General features: G+C 45.0%; 1 protein-coding gene across 1 annotated transcript in view; it reads right to left on the bottom strand.

Annotated features, from left to right (window-relative positions):
• Positions 1–17,143, bottom strand: part of EYS (eyes shut homolog) — a 556,153-nt gene that overhangs the window by 259,202 nt on the left and 279,808 nt on the right.

Consider the following 17,143-nt stretch of genomic DNA (forward strand, 5'->3'; position numbering starts at 1 on the left):
TGCCACATGGGTGGACCTGAACTTTGCATCAAGAAGCCTAGTAGACCTGAGCTCCAAAGACTATTGTGGCTGTCAGCACCCTCCCCTGCCCTATTTTGTCCTCCCCCCCATTCTGTCTGTCCCCATTGCCGCCCTTCCTCTTTGGGAAGGGGCCCAGAAGAAACTTTGTACTCCCTGCTAAAATTCCTCTCATAGGCCCTGACTATTGGGCAGTAAGTCATTATGCTACACTAACTCTCACCTTCTGAATAGGATAGTAAATCTAAAAACAAACAAACAAACGTGGATCTTTTCAGACAGTCCTGTAAACTGTTTCACACTTAGCTTATGCCTGTCTCTGTAGAACATCGGTTCTGATGCTTCACTGAAGCTAAGAAGCAAACATACAAACACTATTCACTGGAAACACTTGGCACCCAACAAATGATGTGATTTTGTTCTTTCCCTTAATAGTACAAGCCTAACTCATGTTCTTGGAGCCAGCTGGCAGGAAATGTTCTCCCTTAATCAAAGGAAGCACTGTGAGGACCTATGAAAATCAGGCAGCAGCCTCTCTGTTTGGTGTTTCATTATATTCATCCTTCTTTTCTTCACAGCAAGAAAGCAGAGGGCTGCTTAAGAGCAAGGTCAAACCACTAAAACTTGATCAGTTGGATGATTAAAAAGATTCAAGACTCTTATGCTCTGGTGGCGACAGGATATATAAGCAGAAGTGGTAAGCAAAATAAAATAAAGTAGAAACAAGATCCTGCCATGTAACAGAGACGGCTGCAAGCAAATAATGTGTGCATCCAGTCACCTTTGGAGCACATTATCTACTGCCAAACCACCGGTTGGAAACATGTGACTGGAAAGCTTTTTCATCCCATACTGTTCTCCCCCCAGCACCGCACCTGTCCTGAAGCGCATATCATTGATTTTTCTACAATACCGCTTCCAAATTCAATTGCAAATTTGCTGTCTATGCTGATACGTAGTTTCTATATATCGTGTAAACCTCCTATAGTGACTATGAAACAAAAAGAAAATGCATCTTAATATTCTGTATCTCTTTCATCCTTTAGAACAGTGGTTCTCAAACTTTTAGCACCAGGACCCACTTTTTAGAATGAAAATCTGTCAGAACTCACCAGAAGTATGTCATGACCAGAAATGACATCATCAAGCAGGAAAATGTTTAACAATCCTAGGCTGCAATCCTGCCCACACTTACCCAGGAGTAAGTCCCATTGACTATCATTGTTAAAAGCATATACATAGTAGCCTGCTCAAAGTACAGATGTGCAACATTTCCCCAAATGCAGTCACATACCATGGTAGCATCAAGTCTAATATATCAAAAATAAAATATTGAAATGAAGGGGGATCCACCTGAAATTGGCTCGTGACCCACCTAGTGGGTCCTGACCCACAGTTTGAGAAACACTACTTTAGAAGATAATGGGAGATGAGTAACAGTGTTTGCTGTAGAAATTTTAAAAGAAGAAAGTAGCTAAATGCACAGTATCATTAAAACAAACCACTTTTCTCCTCCAACCCAAATAACAAAAGTCCATCCTAAATGATCGAATTTTCTTTTTTCTACAAATATTGTTACTTAACAGCGACTGGCTGACTACTCCTTTATTCCACTGGTAACTCAGGATGATTGACTGACATCTCCTTTGGGAGGGAATGACAGGTAATGGTCTCCAGATAATGAACATTTCTCTTGAGGATCCTGAAAGAAATAGCCTTCAGAAGAACTCGGAGAAGGTGACACCTCTTCAGCAGAAGGGGTGTATGTGAGCGAGAGAGAGCAAGTCCTGAGCCATGTTGAGGGACGCCAAACACAGTCTACAGGAGTAGAAAGTCCCTCTCCCACACTGATGTGCTTATAATCTCTGCCCTTCCCCATTGTCTGCACTTACAGCATTTATCTGTGGAAATAAATGCGGTACATGGGGAAAGATCAGCGCTTTTTTTGTAAAAAAAAAAAAAAAAAAGTTGCAGGAACTCACAACTTGTTAATCTTTTATTTATTTATTTATTTATTTATTTATTTATTTATTTATTTTTAAACCATTTTTTATTGGAGAAATAAACTATTTTTATGTGCTTCCCCCCTAAAGATGAACTTACTTCTGAGTAGACATGCATAGAATTGGGCTGTCAATCTCCACATCCCGTTCCCCCTAGCTACTTTTTCTACACATGGGGAAAAATACTGTACAGGTGCACTTGTAGCGTGTAGTATGTAGTGTGGCACTACTTCGAGGAGAGGAAGCAATGAATGGATTCCGAAAAATGGCTTACATGAGTTCCATGTAGTAAAATTACTCTAAGCAACTGTGGGAGTAAGAACAAAAAAGGAATTCTTACACGAGAGGGGTCCTTAGGTGCACATAGAAACAGCTACGTTTGCAAACAAGCAATTCAATATGGTTTAATCCAGGTATCAGAATACTCTGTGTCTTTGGGAAGGTGCTTGGCATGCAATTGAATGTTCTCTGCTGCCCTGAGCAGCTGCTGTGCATTGCTGGAGAGGAGCTGCAAACGCTGGCTGGCGGAGGGCATGCTTGTGGGGGAAGGATGAGGAGGATCTCTGGCAAGGCTGGACAGCACATTGTACACACATAGAATCCCTTTTCACCTGCCCTTAGCATGTGAAAACGAGTGCAGGTATATATCTCTGCCAGGATGAAGAGCCCAATCCTAGGTATGTCTACTCTGAAGTAAGTCTCGTTCTAGTCAATGGAGCTTACTCCCAGGAAAGTGCCTAGGATTGCAGCCTAAGAGCCCAATCCTATGCCTGTCTACTCAGAAATCCACTTTAGTGAATGGAGCTTACTGTGGATAGGATGGCAGCCTCAGGGCCCAATCCTGTGCCTGTCTACTCAGAAGTCAGTCCCATTAGAGTCAATGCGGCTTCCTCCCAGGAAAGTGTGGAGAGGACTGCAGCCTCAGAGCCCCTCCTGTGCCTGTCTCCTCAGATGTCAGTCCCATTAGAGGCAGTGGGGCTTCCTCCCAGGAAAGGGTGGAGAGGACTGCAGCCTCAGAGCCCTTCCTCTGCCTGTCTCCTCAGGCTGAAAGGCTATGACACTTTCCCGGGAGTAAGCCCCATTGAACACAATGGTACTTACTTCTGAGTAGACATGCATAGGCTTGGGCTCTCAGGTTGCAAGGCTATGCACCCTTTCCCAGGAGCAAGCCCCATTGAGCACAATGAGACTTACTTCTGAGTAGACACGCCTAGGCTCGTGCTGCAGATTGGCACGGGGGCTGCACCAGCCAGCTTCCTTCACCTCCTCCTCCGCCAAGCCAGTACCTGGGCGTTCCGTGGGTGCCGCAGCTCGTCTCCCTGGCTGGCTGGTTGGCTGGCTGGCTGTCCGTCCTCCTCCTCGGCGTCGGCGCGTGTCCCCCGCGCCCTCCGCTGGCTTGGAAGCTGCGCGGGGAAGCAGAATGCAGGGGGAGGAGAGGCGGGCTGGGCTCAGGAGAGAGCTTGGAGATGGGGCAGGAGGGGGTTGTTGTGCGGTCAGGCAGGGGCCAGGCGCCTGCCCACCCTGCATCCCCCAGCACCCACCTCTGTTTTGCTCCCCCCTCCTGGAATGCCTCCGAAGGGGAGGGGCCCCTGCTAAAAGGTGCCAGAACTCCGTCCCCCCATGTTCCATTAGAAAAAAAGCCCTGGGAAAGATCATCCCTGTGAAATGGCGTATTGGACAGCAGCCAAAGGAACACACTATTTGCAGAGACAAAGGCTGTACTTGGGGAAGAGGTCCTCCCCATGAATTGGAATGCTGAATGCTCAGTTCCTGTGTGTTAGAATCCTGGGTGCTCTACCTGAGTACCATGATCTGACGAATGTCTGAACAGGGCTAGGGTCAATTGCAGGAAGAGAAAGCTGCAAGGTGTCTGAAAGTAGCTGTGGGAGAATAAGCCTTTTCTCAGGGGGACTGCTCAGGGGGACCAACTACCTTGTAGGAATGCCTCTTTGCCTCCACCTCCTGTCATATTTGTAAAGAAAACAAATTTCAAAAAGACACCTGGGTAGCTCAAACTTACTGGTCTGCCTTGCCAGTGGAATGCATGTTCTGCTGTTAGCTTCCAGAGTGTTGGTGGGAAGACTGAAGCTTGCATTGGCAGACCTGCCAGAGCAGGAAAGTCTACATAGGGAGTGGAGTGTGGCAAGGGGAGGGTTGGGAGGGAGGATGGAATGAAGGAGGGGATGGGTGAAACAAGGCAGTGACGGGGCAGGGAGGACGGCAGACTAGGCTTGGGAAGGGGTGGGTTCAGTTGCAGTGCCACACACTGAATCCTGACACCTTTCCCAGTCCTGATCCAACTTCATGGATCAACTTGAACTTGCCCCAATGATTGAGCTTGCACAGGTCCGAGTTGACCTATAGTGGCTGCGGGGGCTTATCCTGGGGCAAGGGGACATTTGGAGGAGACCTCCAGCAGCCAAATCTCAACTGGTGGATACAGCAGAGGCCATGCTGCCACTGCTGCACTGCTGTGTGAGGAGTTATTTCGGATTGGACTTTAAGTCCCAATGACAATGCAAAATGGTTGAATGCACACAGTGTATGAATATGCACAATTTATACATTATGAATTACATGTGCGTAATCAGTTCCCAATGACAAGGGCATGCCTTTCAGGTTGGGTCCCGTTAGGAAGAAGGGCGGGATAAAAATAAAGTTTTATTATTATTATTATTATTATTATTGACATTTTGAAATCTGTGCAGCAGCTATAAGACAACTCCTTATGAGGCCATTCAAACCAGAAGCAAAACCCCTCATACTTGGGGTAGACATTCTTTGGCATGCCAGGAAAAGAATAAAACAGTGGTGTTGGAAAAGACAGTATCCATTATTCCTGAAACATTTTGAGATAAACACTATTTCATGGAAAGTTGTCTTTATAAGTTGCCTTCTCAATATTTATGGCCAGAAAACTTCTTCTATCAATACGTCCTAAATCAAGGCAGTAGACTGGCTCAATCTCACTTCCACATGATGACTAACTGAAAGACACTGAGATTCAAGTGCCCAAGAAGTTTCATTTATAAGGCATGGCATAATCAGAGATTCAAAACATCTGTGTCTCATTTCACACAAGGGCTAGCAAGCACCACTATTTAGTTTGTAAAACAATAAAATGCTATAGTGTGAATCCTGTTGCAATGCAACTCACAATCTTGCTTCGCACAAAATCCTATAACATGTTGCTCGGTAGAGCATGATGAATAAGCATAGTAGTGATTCAAAAGTCCTTCCAGAAATCACACAAGGTCTAAAGCATGTTTGAGCTCACTATGATCTGCAAACAACCAATCTAACACACAAGATTCTATGACAGAAAAGCTCTTCATTAGTTCACTCCCTATATGTTCAGTGAACATGTGTGTGTGGGGGTGTGTGTGGAGCAGAACAGAACCCCTTGGCGCTGCCTCAAATGTCCACATGTACAATGTTAGTAAAGAAAGAACCAATAATGTACATAATTAGGTACTTGCATTATATAGTAACGTATGCAATACATGCATAGGACTTCACACCATCAGGTACCTTGACAGTCACAGGTTTTTCAAGCACATGGATGAAGTTTTTGTTCCAGCAGCTGTATGTGCCTAGGCTGCTTTCATTGACATTGAACATACCGATGGGTGGAAGCAGTGGAGAGGTAAATAAAGTAATCTTTTACTTACCTACTCTGCTGTTCCCTGGTCCCCAACAGGCCTACTTGTATCTATACCAGCTCTTTTACTGGCATAAAACAAGTCGGTCCAAGGGGGCATGTTGGGTCCAGGCAGGGAGTAGGAAATCTCAGTAGCCATTGCTGCCACCAAGATCCCCCCTCCAGCTCCCAAATTGCTCCCAGCCCGATTCTCACCCCAATCCTCCCCCTACCAGCTTACTTGCACAGCAGACAATCTGGAGTTCAACAGCACGCATGTGCATCCTCCAGGTGTTTGTGTTGGTGCCAGTTCTCAGGAGCTGCTGCTGCACTAACGGCCCATGGGATGAAATGATGATGTATTGTGAGATCCATCATTGCATCCTTCTCCTAGGATTGGATCATTAGAGAGTTAACTTGCCTAAACCTAGTTGTATTAATCTCTCCTTTGTGAGAGGTTCAGAGTCATCTGGGAGAGCTTCAGAATGCTACAGAACTTACCTACTCTCACCAAGGGCCCAATCCTATTCAACTTTCCAGCACCAGTGTAGCTGCAATGCAGTCCTGAGAAAAGGGAACATTATCTTATCTTGTGGAGGACTCCATAACTACTCTCTCACCACAAGATGCAGTGCATACCCTACATGAGGGCTGTAAAGTTGGATAGGATTTGGCTGTAAAGCACTAGATATGTGTATTCTGATCCAGGGTTAGTGCCGCCACCCCCCATGCAAGTCACAGGAAGGGTGGAATTTTGCAAAGATGACCACAGCTTATGTTGAAAACTCAATCAAAATCCCATTTCCCCTCTGACCCCAGAACTTAGTCATCAGATAAAGCCAAGCAGGAAACTGGGAGATGGAAAGGTTCCTGGAAACTCTGCAGGGGTGGGTGACCACTGAGCCAATCCAGATTCATTCATTCCATATCCAAAAATACTATAATTTATCTTGTTCTGAAACCCCAGTTTGAACTCTTGGTTCACTTTGGACTAGTATAAGTGCCGTATTTTTTGCTCTATAAGACGCACCTGACCATAAGACGCACCTAGTTTTTAGAGGAGGAAAACAGGAAAAAAAATATTCTGAACCAAATAGTGTAATAAAATATGTCTCTCTGCTGCTCTGTTTCCATGCTCCTTAGCATATTTTACTACCTCTAGTTTAAAAGGAATTTTATATGCTAGCCTTTTCTGCTTTATCATCCTTGCACTGGTAGAATGAGGTACTGTAGTATTTTTCTGCAAGTGCATTGTCACTAAGCGCTGAACATTTGCATTACCATTGAGTGCCTGCACTTGCATTACAATTTGCATTTGCATTACCATTGCATTACCATTGAGCACAGGCAGGACCCTGGTCAGGGGCAGAAGCACCTGCCAAGGAGGCTCTGCTGCCCTGAGAACGCCTGCAGCTTTGCAGTATTCGCTCCATAAGACGCACACACTTCTCCCCCCACTTTTTTTTGGGGGGGGGGGAAAGTGCGTCTTATGGAGCGAAAAATACGGTAAGTCTTCTGGTTTGCAGTATTAAAACCCATCATTTGCCCCACCACTTTGGTGTTTGCATCCAGAGGCAAGTGCTAAGAAAAGCATTTTGTATCTCAGCTATTTTCCCTCCTCTGAGACTGATCCACAGATGGTTTCCTAACGCTGCTATCTTTAACACCTCTATCTCCTTCTCTACTCTCTAAACAGGGGTTACCAAACTCTGCGGCCCTTGAGTACTCCCAATCCAGCCCTCAGAGAGCTCCCAGTCTCCAATGAGCTTCTGGCCCTCCTGAGACTTGCTGGAGCCCGTGCTGGCCTGATGCAACTGCTCTCAGCGTGACGGCCAACTGTTTGACCTCTTGTGTGAGCTGTGGGACGAGGGCTTCAGCAAGTTTCACATATGTGTTTGCTGCTTGCTGTTTCACATATGTGATGCAGCAGTGGCAGCAAAGGAAAGGCTGGCCTTGCTTTGTGCAAGGCCTTTTATAGACCATGAGCTATTGCAAGACCTTCATTCATTCATATAAGTTCCATCTCAGCTCTGCAGAGAATTAAGATTGTGCAGAACATCAACAACCTTCATCTACCAGCTGTGGAGGACATATTTACATCTCGCTGTCTGCAAAAGTCACACAGTATTCTTAGAGAACCCTTCCATCCAGCTCATAAGTTTTTTGAACTGTTGCCTTCGGGTAGACGATACAGAACTATTAGAGCACACACCACACGATTCTTGAACAGTTTTTATCCCACAGCTGTAATTACATTGAATAAGGAACTGAAAATTACTACCAAAGAGACGATATAGTTCTTATCATGCTCCTGGGCAATATGGTCTTGTTTATATTGTCTTTATATTATGATGCATGTTGTATAGAATGTGTGGGTGAGTGTGATTGTTGTGATTGTTGTATAGTTATTTATGCTTGTATCTCAAAGATGCATCAATTTCGTTGTGCTGTAGCACAATGACAAAGAAACTACTACTACTACCTCTAATGTATTCATTTATGTAAATTTATTCAAATTTGAAATGCAAATTAATTCTTTTTTTCTAGGCCCCTAACACAGTGTCAGAGAGATGATGTGGCCCTTCTGCCAAAAACTTTGGACACCCCTGCTCTAAAGCAAGAGTTTCTTCATTCTTTCTGTCTTGTGTACTGTGGAAGTTGGGTTTTGTCTACCACTTCCTCCAGTCATGTTAGCATTCTCTTTCCCTTAGCATGTGCCTCCTTTCTCTGAGCCTACAGAAGTACCTGTTTCTCTCCTTTCATTTTCACTCCCACTCCTCTCTTCTTAAGAGATGGTGTTACTTTCAGTGCACAGTGCTTTCCTATCTTTCTCTATGTATTCTCCCTCCCTTGCCCCCACCACAGTGCTCTCTCTTGCTCTTTCACTTCCTGTCTCTGCACAGGAAAACATAAAGAATTCACTTAGCCTACTTGATCAGCTGAAAATGGTCTGTTCTATTGTTTGCACTTGATTTTCATTGCTTTTTCCCACCTCTGATATTGTAATTGATTCCTTGATATACCTCTTTTCAGTTCACTTTGATTCCTGCTTTTTCTTTTAACCTCTTAAGCATCAATAAATAGTGTAGGTGCACCATGGTTAAAGATCCCTTATACAGGTCTGAGAAAGCATGCACACATTGGTATGCATGTCCTAAAGTATGTGTGGCAACACACATAACCTCATACCAATGAGGTTATGCTTTCAGCAACCATGCTACAGCAATTTTGTGGCCACGATTCCACCACAGTTACTGCATAAAGGAAACTGGCACCACAAATAACTTGCCTAACTCTGTATAGGTAATCAAGCGTGTGATTGCTCCCTGAAGAACTAAATTGTTCAAAGGCATTCGCAGCAAAAAAAGAAAAAAGGAAAAAATGCATTGTTATTCCAGACATCTTATATCTTAATGTGTAAAGCCACAAACAACAGATGTCTCCATCTGGGAGGAGGCACAGAAGAGAGACCAAAAAAAGTGGTACAAAGAAAGGATACAGACAGATGGAGAGACAGAGAGATGCCAAGAGAAAATGTGGGGGGAGGGAGAGAGATGGGTGACATCAATTGAAAGTGCATATTGGAGTGGGGGGTGGGCAGAAGATACACAGCAGAGAAAAAAAATTCTTCCAGATCCCACTACTTGGGACCTAGGTGGTGAAAGGGTTGTGCGCATTAGAATTTACAGCCAAAATGTTGGCTGCAGGTCTCTAGTTGATAAAAGGGGCAGCCACAGAAATTTAAAGTTGTCATCATAACGGCAGTTATGTATTCGTTTGCCTCTGAGCTAGTAACATTCTGGAACTGCTTCCAAGAGCTTTATGTTCATAGGGTAAGTTGTTAACAATTCAGATGGCTGTGAGCAGCTTTCACCTTGCGCTTGTTAGCAGCTCAGCCATGCACCTTTTGATTGTGCTTGATTGAATCTTCCAGGGACTAGCCAAATTAAAATAACCACCTTAAGATATTGTTTAACATTTGCTGCTCACAGAATCACCTGATATTACATACACTGTATAAATATTACATCAAAGTTTTTAAAAAAGCTTTTTCTACACTAGGCACATGGGGTGCTTTAAAGGTCAAGTGAGAAGACAAGGTGTTCTCTTTGCCTTTTATTATTTTTATATTTTTGTCTGCTTAATTGCAAATGTTGAAATGCATGTACAATGATTCAAGTGCTCCTGGTGGTTAAGCTGCTAGTAATTGTGTTCCAGTCCAACCCAGGAGTAATTGCCTAGTTTTGTTCTTTGTGCTTCCATAAACATAATCATTAAATGCTGGATTACTAATTGCAACCTGGATGATGAGATCTGTCTATTAGAACTGGATTCAGTGCCCAAAGTCATTCAAAGTAGGAGTGATGGAAAGGTCAGACAATCAGTTGATAAACCACAGGGATAAAAGGTGATTTAACACAATGATAACATTTGCACTTGTCTTAAAACCAAACCCTTGTACACAGTATCTAGTGTACACAGATATACAAGTGTATCTTGTATTTAGTGATATTTGTCTGTGATGATTAAAAACACATTTTGGACTCCATGGGAAAATAGTTTAAACAATGATGAAATAAACAGCTTTCATGTATGACCAGGCTGGATAAATATGACTCAGGCTGGAAACAGTTTCTCATCTATTTGGACTCCATGAAAAGGAAACCAGGGATCCAAAAACATGTCCTATGTCCACCTGTTTCTCATGTGTCTCACAGAGGGATAGCTAGGTTAGTCTGTTATAGCAAAAACAACAAAGACTTCTGTGGCACATTGAAGAACAAATGTAGTGGAGCATAAGCTTTTGTGAACTACAATTACAGCTGATGAACTGGACTGTAGCCCACTAAAGCTTAGACTACAATAAATTTGTTAGTCCTTACGATACCACAAGACTGTTTGTTGTTTTTACTTGTCTTGGTCATTCTAAACCAGGGGTGGCCAACCTTTCAAATTTAGGGCTCCTGGGACTTTCCAATTGCGTAGAAGAGGAAATTTTAGCAGGTTCAGCTCAGCTAGTCATCTCATAAGTCATAAGCTGCACCTGCTAACATTCCCTCCTCTACACAATTATTAAAGGTCCAGGAGCCTTAAAGTTGAAAGATTGGCCATCCCTGGACTAAACAGTGGCTTTGAAAAAATAGAGCAGGTATGCCAATTGCGCAATGTAAGCAGCGAGACTGGGGTTTGTTTGGGCTGGCCTGGAACACGAGAGCCTCCTCCTCTGTGGGAGGATTGGAGGAGGGCTGGGAGCTGGGCGGTCTCAGAGGGTTCTTAGGGCACCATTGCCCAACCCTCTTCCTCCTCTGCACGTGGGTACAGAACTGACACCCACCCACCCCTAGAGCAGTCTGAGTTCTACTGGTCGCCGTTCAGGACCGGGTAGGAATTTTTTGCTGCCTGCCATATTTGGCTGGTAGTGGAAAGTTTTTACACCTACCCCAGACTGCTGGGGGGGGGGGGGGTTCATTCACTGACTAACATCATTCACTTTGTGCCAGCAGGTGGTGCGGGTTAGAAAGCGTGAGCTGGACTTCGGCATGCAACTTCAAGCAGAACCCACTTTTTGTCTTCAGGGGCCCAGCGGCACGAGGGCATGGATGCAGCCCTGGGACTCAGAGGCTCAGTGGCTTGAGGTGGCACTGCCTGCAGTCCAGCTGCCTCCCCCTTCATGGGGTAGACCTGGATAAGCTGCGCCACTGGAGAAAGGGGCCAGGCTTGGAGTTGGGTACACGCTCAGACCGGGGGACAGATGCGATTCTGGTGTCTTCTGATGGTCAAGCCGCCGCACCACAGGTGCTTCGCTGCCACAGTAACTGCAGGTCTCACCCTTTCCTTCTGTACTAACTTTAACTACTAATAAAGTGGCCCTTTCTCCCAGCCTGTGTTCTTGAGTGTTCATGGGGGGGGGGTGCACAAACAATTAACTTTAAGGCTGCAATCCTATGCACAATTACTTAGGGAGGGACTATACATTTACGATACACATTTACAGAAGGGACTTCCTTCTCCCACTGACTTACTTCTGAGTAGACATACATAGAATTGTGCTATAAACGAAGTTAGTTTCATGTACTTCAACACTATTCAAGTGGCAGGACCTGGGGCAAAGGTTTGTGATAGCGCCTCTGTGGGATGCCGCTGTCCCCGCCCCACACAAATTCACTCCCCCCCCATTTACCTGGAGCTCACGGAGTCTCGTGCAACTCCAGGACACATCAGGGAAGCCTCCAAGAGCTTCCCCAACATTTTAAACTGTGCTTCCGGCAAACCAGAAGCACAGTTTCCGACTGCGTCAGGAGCGTTGAAGAGGCTTCCATGTGGTCCTAGAGATGCTTGAGGCTCCACACCTGGGGCATTTGCCCCTTTGATTTAATGGCAAGCCTGCCAATGTACTATTCAACACAGCATGGTTCAAATCCAACTGAAATTACAGCACAATCCTATGCATGTGTGTTCAGAAGTAAGTACAGCTCCAGCCTTCTTATACACAGACTTTTTATACATGGATTTGACTCAATATGAATGGCCACTGCAAATTAGAAGGAATGTGCTGATCACTGGAGAAGGGGAAAAATGCATCCCTTTAAAATCAGTCTAAAAAACTGAACAGTCCTTTAACAATAGCCTCCTTAATGAGAGAGAGAGAGAGAGAGAGGGCAGCTGGCTGACAATCCATCAATCCTTCTCTTTCCAGGCGACCCCTCCCTTCCCCCTGAGCACTTGAAAGAAAGGTGATCACTGCATTGGTGAAGGGAGGGACTGAGTGAAGCTCTTTTCTAAGCTCTTGGAGGATGACTGATTGACGGATTATCTTCTTAATGACTCTTATCTTACATCACAAAGGTCAGCAAGGCTTATTTTTAAATCACCAGAGCAAAGAAACTGTTTTTTAAATTGATTTGCTATAGTGCGTTTTTTGCTATCCACGTGAGTGCTTGGAACCCACGTGAATAATGAGGTTCAACCTGTACTACTGAATTCACTGGGGATTTCTATCAGATAAGTGCATAGATAGGATTGCCACCCTAGTTCAATTTATGTTCCATTTAAATCAATTAGGTATGCTGGTTATCGTGACAGTATGTCTCAATTTCAATGGGACGGTGATGAACTATCTGTTTTTCTTCTGTTTTTTGCCTATTTTTCTGTATTTGTGGACACATCTAATTCCACATAAGTAGGTAAGTTCAGCACTAAGTATGTATAAGTTCAGCACTAAAAGCTGCTGAGGGATCATTTTGCAGATAGCCATTGTCCTGGGTTTGTGTAAAACTCTAATACTAGAGAAAGATCAGTGGTTCTGTGGATTGGGTTAGCAGGCCTTTGGAACTTTGGAACTGCAACAGAAGGCATCTATCTCCGGACCAGATCTGACGGAAAGCTCTTCAACCTCTCCAGACTGAGAGCAAAGTCCAAAGTCCAGCTGAAATGTCTGCATGACTTCCTCTTTGCCGACGATGCAGCTGTCACTACCCACTCTGCCAAAGATCTCCAGCAGCTCATGGATCGTTTTAGCAAGGCCTGCCAAGATTTTGGACTGACGATCAGCTTAAAGAAAACACAGGTCATGGTTCAGGATGTGGACTCACCTCCCAGCATTACAATCTCTGCGCATGAACTGGAGGTTGTCCATGACTTTGTGTACCTTGGCTCAACGATCTCCAACACTCTTTCTCTCGATACCGAGCTAAACAAACGCGTCGGTAAAGCAGCTACCATGTTTTCCAGACTCACAAAGAGAGTCTGGTCCAACAAGAAGCTGACGGAACATACCAAGATCCAGGTCTACAGAGCTTGCGTCCTGAGTACACTTCTGTACTGCAGCGAGTTCTGGACTCTCCGCTCAACAGGAGAGGAAACTGAACGCTTTCCACATGCGCTGCCTCCGACGCATTCTCGGCATCACCTGGCAGGACAAAGTTCCAAACAACACAGTCCTGGAACATGCTGGAATCCCTAGCATGTATGCACTGCTGAAACAGAGACGCCTGCGTTGGCTCGGTCATGTCGTGAGAATGGATGATGGGCGGATCCCAAAGGATCTCCTCTATGGAGAACTCATGCAAGGAAAGTGCCCTACAGGTAGACCACAGCTGCGATACAAGGACATCTGCAAGAGGGATCTGAAGGCCTTAGGAATGGACCTCAACAAGTGGGAAACCCTGGCCTCTGAGCGGCCTGCTTGGAGGCAGGCTGTAGTTGTAGTTGGCAACCTTCAGTCTCGAAAGACTATGGTATCGCGCTCTGAAAGGTGGTTCTGGAACAGCGTCTAGTGTGGCTGAAAAGGCCGATTCGGGAGTGACAATCCCTTCCACACTGGGAGCAAGTGCAGTCTGTCCCTGGTCTGTCTCCCTGGCTATGGGCCTTCCTTCTTTGCTTCTTAGCCTCAGACTGTTGGCCAAGTGTCTCTTCAAACTGGGAAAGGCCATGTTGCACAGCCTGCCTCCAAGCGGGCCGCTCAGAGGCCAGGGTTTCCCACTTGTTGAGGTCCACTCCTAAGGCCTGTGCAGCATGGCCTTTCCCAGTTTGAAGAGACACTTGGCCAACAGTCTGAGGCAAAGAGGCAAAGAAGGAAGGCCCAGAGCCAGGGAGACAGACCAGGGACAGATTGCACTTGCTCCCGGTGTGGAAGGGATTATCATTCCCAGATGACACTAGACGCTGTGCCAGAACCACCTTTCAGAGAACGATACCATAGTCTTTCGAGACTGAAGGTTGCCAATATGATTTCTGGTCCTCTTATAAGAGAGCCAAAAATCCATGACCTGGGTTGCTGCAAGACAGTGGGCAAGAATCATGCCCATCAATGGAGGGAGAACAGAAAAACTCTCGCTGTTTTTCCTTTTCTTTCAAGATCCAGTCAGAAAAAGTAAGAAAAAACTGATGTTAAAGTGTCTTCATTTCAGACCATAGGGAGACACAGATGAGCCAACGCGTCCCTCATGATGCTGCTTCAGTAGCAGTCAAAAAGGAGCCCAGGAATTGGCTGTTCTACCCACACATGAGGCATACCACTACGCATATGGTCTCCCTGCCTGGGTACAGGGGCAGAACACTCGACAGAAGTCCACTGCCCATGTACTTGAACCTGAAGAAGAATCTGAATTTCAGCACTGCATCACTCCTCATGCCTGGGAAGCTAACGTAACAATACTGTATAAAATAATTTTTGCTGCAAAATGGATTTTTTGCAGCAAAACAAAGTTTTAAGTTATGACAAAAGTTGTCCGGAAATGATTTATTAACAGAGCATTTTGAACCAGTAAAGAGGATGTCATTCTTATGTTGATGATGATTTTAAAATGAAATCTTTAGTGCTGAACTCCTCTTTTGAGGCCACTTATTTGTAAAGGTCTATTATGTGATTTGTATCAAAATATAGCATAATAGCCTCATTAAGCCATTACCTTTGAAAGGCTGTAAACCAAGGGTTACTATCAACTAATTGGCATTATTAGGCTGTTATTAGCTCTATTATGATCAATTAGATATAATTAAATCCATCTTGTTCAATCAATCTTGTAGAAATAGCAATTGCTTATTCTTCCTCAGCTCAGATAAACTTTCCCAATAATTACTTCTGAGATTTTTTTTTTCAGGGGGCGGGGGGGAGAGGGAATCAACCTCACGCACTGGGTTTTGTTTTAATGAATACTTACAACTCTTTGTAAAGAGCATGTGGAACAGCAAATTGCAGGAAAACAAAAACAATAGAAGAAAGGGAATATGTGGGACCTACAAAAAACATTGATGTGCATTGTATTTATGTATATCATTGTGTTTAAAAGACATCTCCCTTCCAATGGGGAAGAAAAAACTCTACCCCAGGTGGACTTCACATGCAAACATCCAAGTGGAACCTCCACCCTACCACCCGAACAGTGGGAGATGTACCCCATGCAGGTAAGCAAATGAGGGGAAGGAACCCCATGCCATAATGTACTGATGCTGCATATCTGTCTCATGTCTCACTGCCCCCAATACTAAGTATTGTCAAATGTGTCTTTGCTATAAACTGCGTTGCTTAACCATCCCTTCCTTTTGCAACAACTAATAGCAGTGACTGCCTGCTCTCTCTTGGTCAATGCCAAGTACTATAACCATTAACATAAGAACATAAGAACAGCCCCACTGGATCAGGCCATAGGCCCATCTAGTCCAGCTTCCTGTATCTCACAGCGGCCCACCAAATGCCCCAGGGAGCACACCAGATAACAAGAGACCTCATCCTGGTGCCCTCCCCTACATCTGGCATTCTGACTTAACCCATTCCTAAAATCAGGAGGTTGCGCATACACATCATGGCTTGTACCCCATAATGGATTTTTCCTCCAGAAACTTGTCCAATCCCCTTTTAAAGGCGTCTAGGCTAGACGCCAGCACCACATCCTGTGGCAAGGAGTTCCACAGACCGACCACACGCTGAGTAAAGAAATATTTTCTTTTGTCTGTCCTAACCCGCCCAACACTCAATTTTAGTGGATGTCCCCTGGTTCTGGTATTATGTGAGAGTGTAAAGAGCATCTCCCTATCCACTCTGTCCATCCCCTGCATAATTTTGTATGTCTCAATCATGTCCCCCCTCAAGCGTCTCTTTTCTAGGCTGAAGAGGCCCAAACGCCGTAGCCTTTCCTCATAAGGAAGGTGCCCCAGCCCCGTAATCATCTTAGTCGCTCTCTTTTGCACCTTTTCCATTTCCACTATGTCTTTTTTGAGATGCGGCGACCAGAACTGGACACAATACTCCAGGTGTGGCCTTACCATCGATTTGTACAACGGCATTATAATACTAACCGTTTTGTTCTCAATACCCTTCCTAATGATCCCAAGCATAGAATTGGCCTTCTTCACTGCCGCCGCACATTGGGTCGACACCTTCAATAAGAGCATTGCCACTGCTAGCCAAATCTGGAACCCTTTTGGGGTTCCCAGAGTTCCAATGCAGCCCACCCACCCCCAAAGAAGTAATGGGGCTGGGAGCCACAGTATTCTCATTCCCAACAGGGCACCACTGCATGTACTCCATTGGCACAACTCTCCCCTTTAAATACCAAGTATGCATTTTGAGCCAAAGAACATGTATTACTGATGCTGCTATTTATTCCTCATTACGCGCTGTGTTTTTTTCTGCTTCCCAAAGGCAGCTGTCCCACAGGCAAAGACACCATGAAAACCCCAAGGAAAGCCTACAGCCTATCTGCGGTGATTGTGTGAGCCCAGCGACTGCACAGTGAAGTTGCTGACCTACGTGTTCCAGACAGGCCTCTGTGGCTTTGCAAACTCCATGATAGACAATGACATTACTGGTGCAGCCAGACTTCACCAACACCTGCTACTTAGCTATCTGTTGAATAACTTGCAATGGAACAACAACCCTGTTAGGAGACACAACCCCCTTGTGTGTTTCTCTTTTAGATGCAGCTCTGTCTTTGAAACTGTGCAATACACATTTTTATTTGATCACATTTGTATTCACTTC

The sequence above is a fragment of the Tiliqua scincoides genome, chromosome 1 (genome assembly GCF_035046505.1).
Source record: "Tiliqua scincoides isolate rTilSci1 chromosome 1, rTilSci1.hap2, whole genome shotgun sequence".
NCBI lineage: Eukaryota > Metazoa > Chordata > Lepidosauria > Squamata > Scincidae > Tiliqua > Tiliqua scincoides.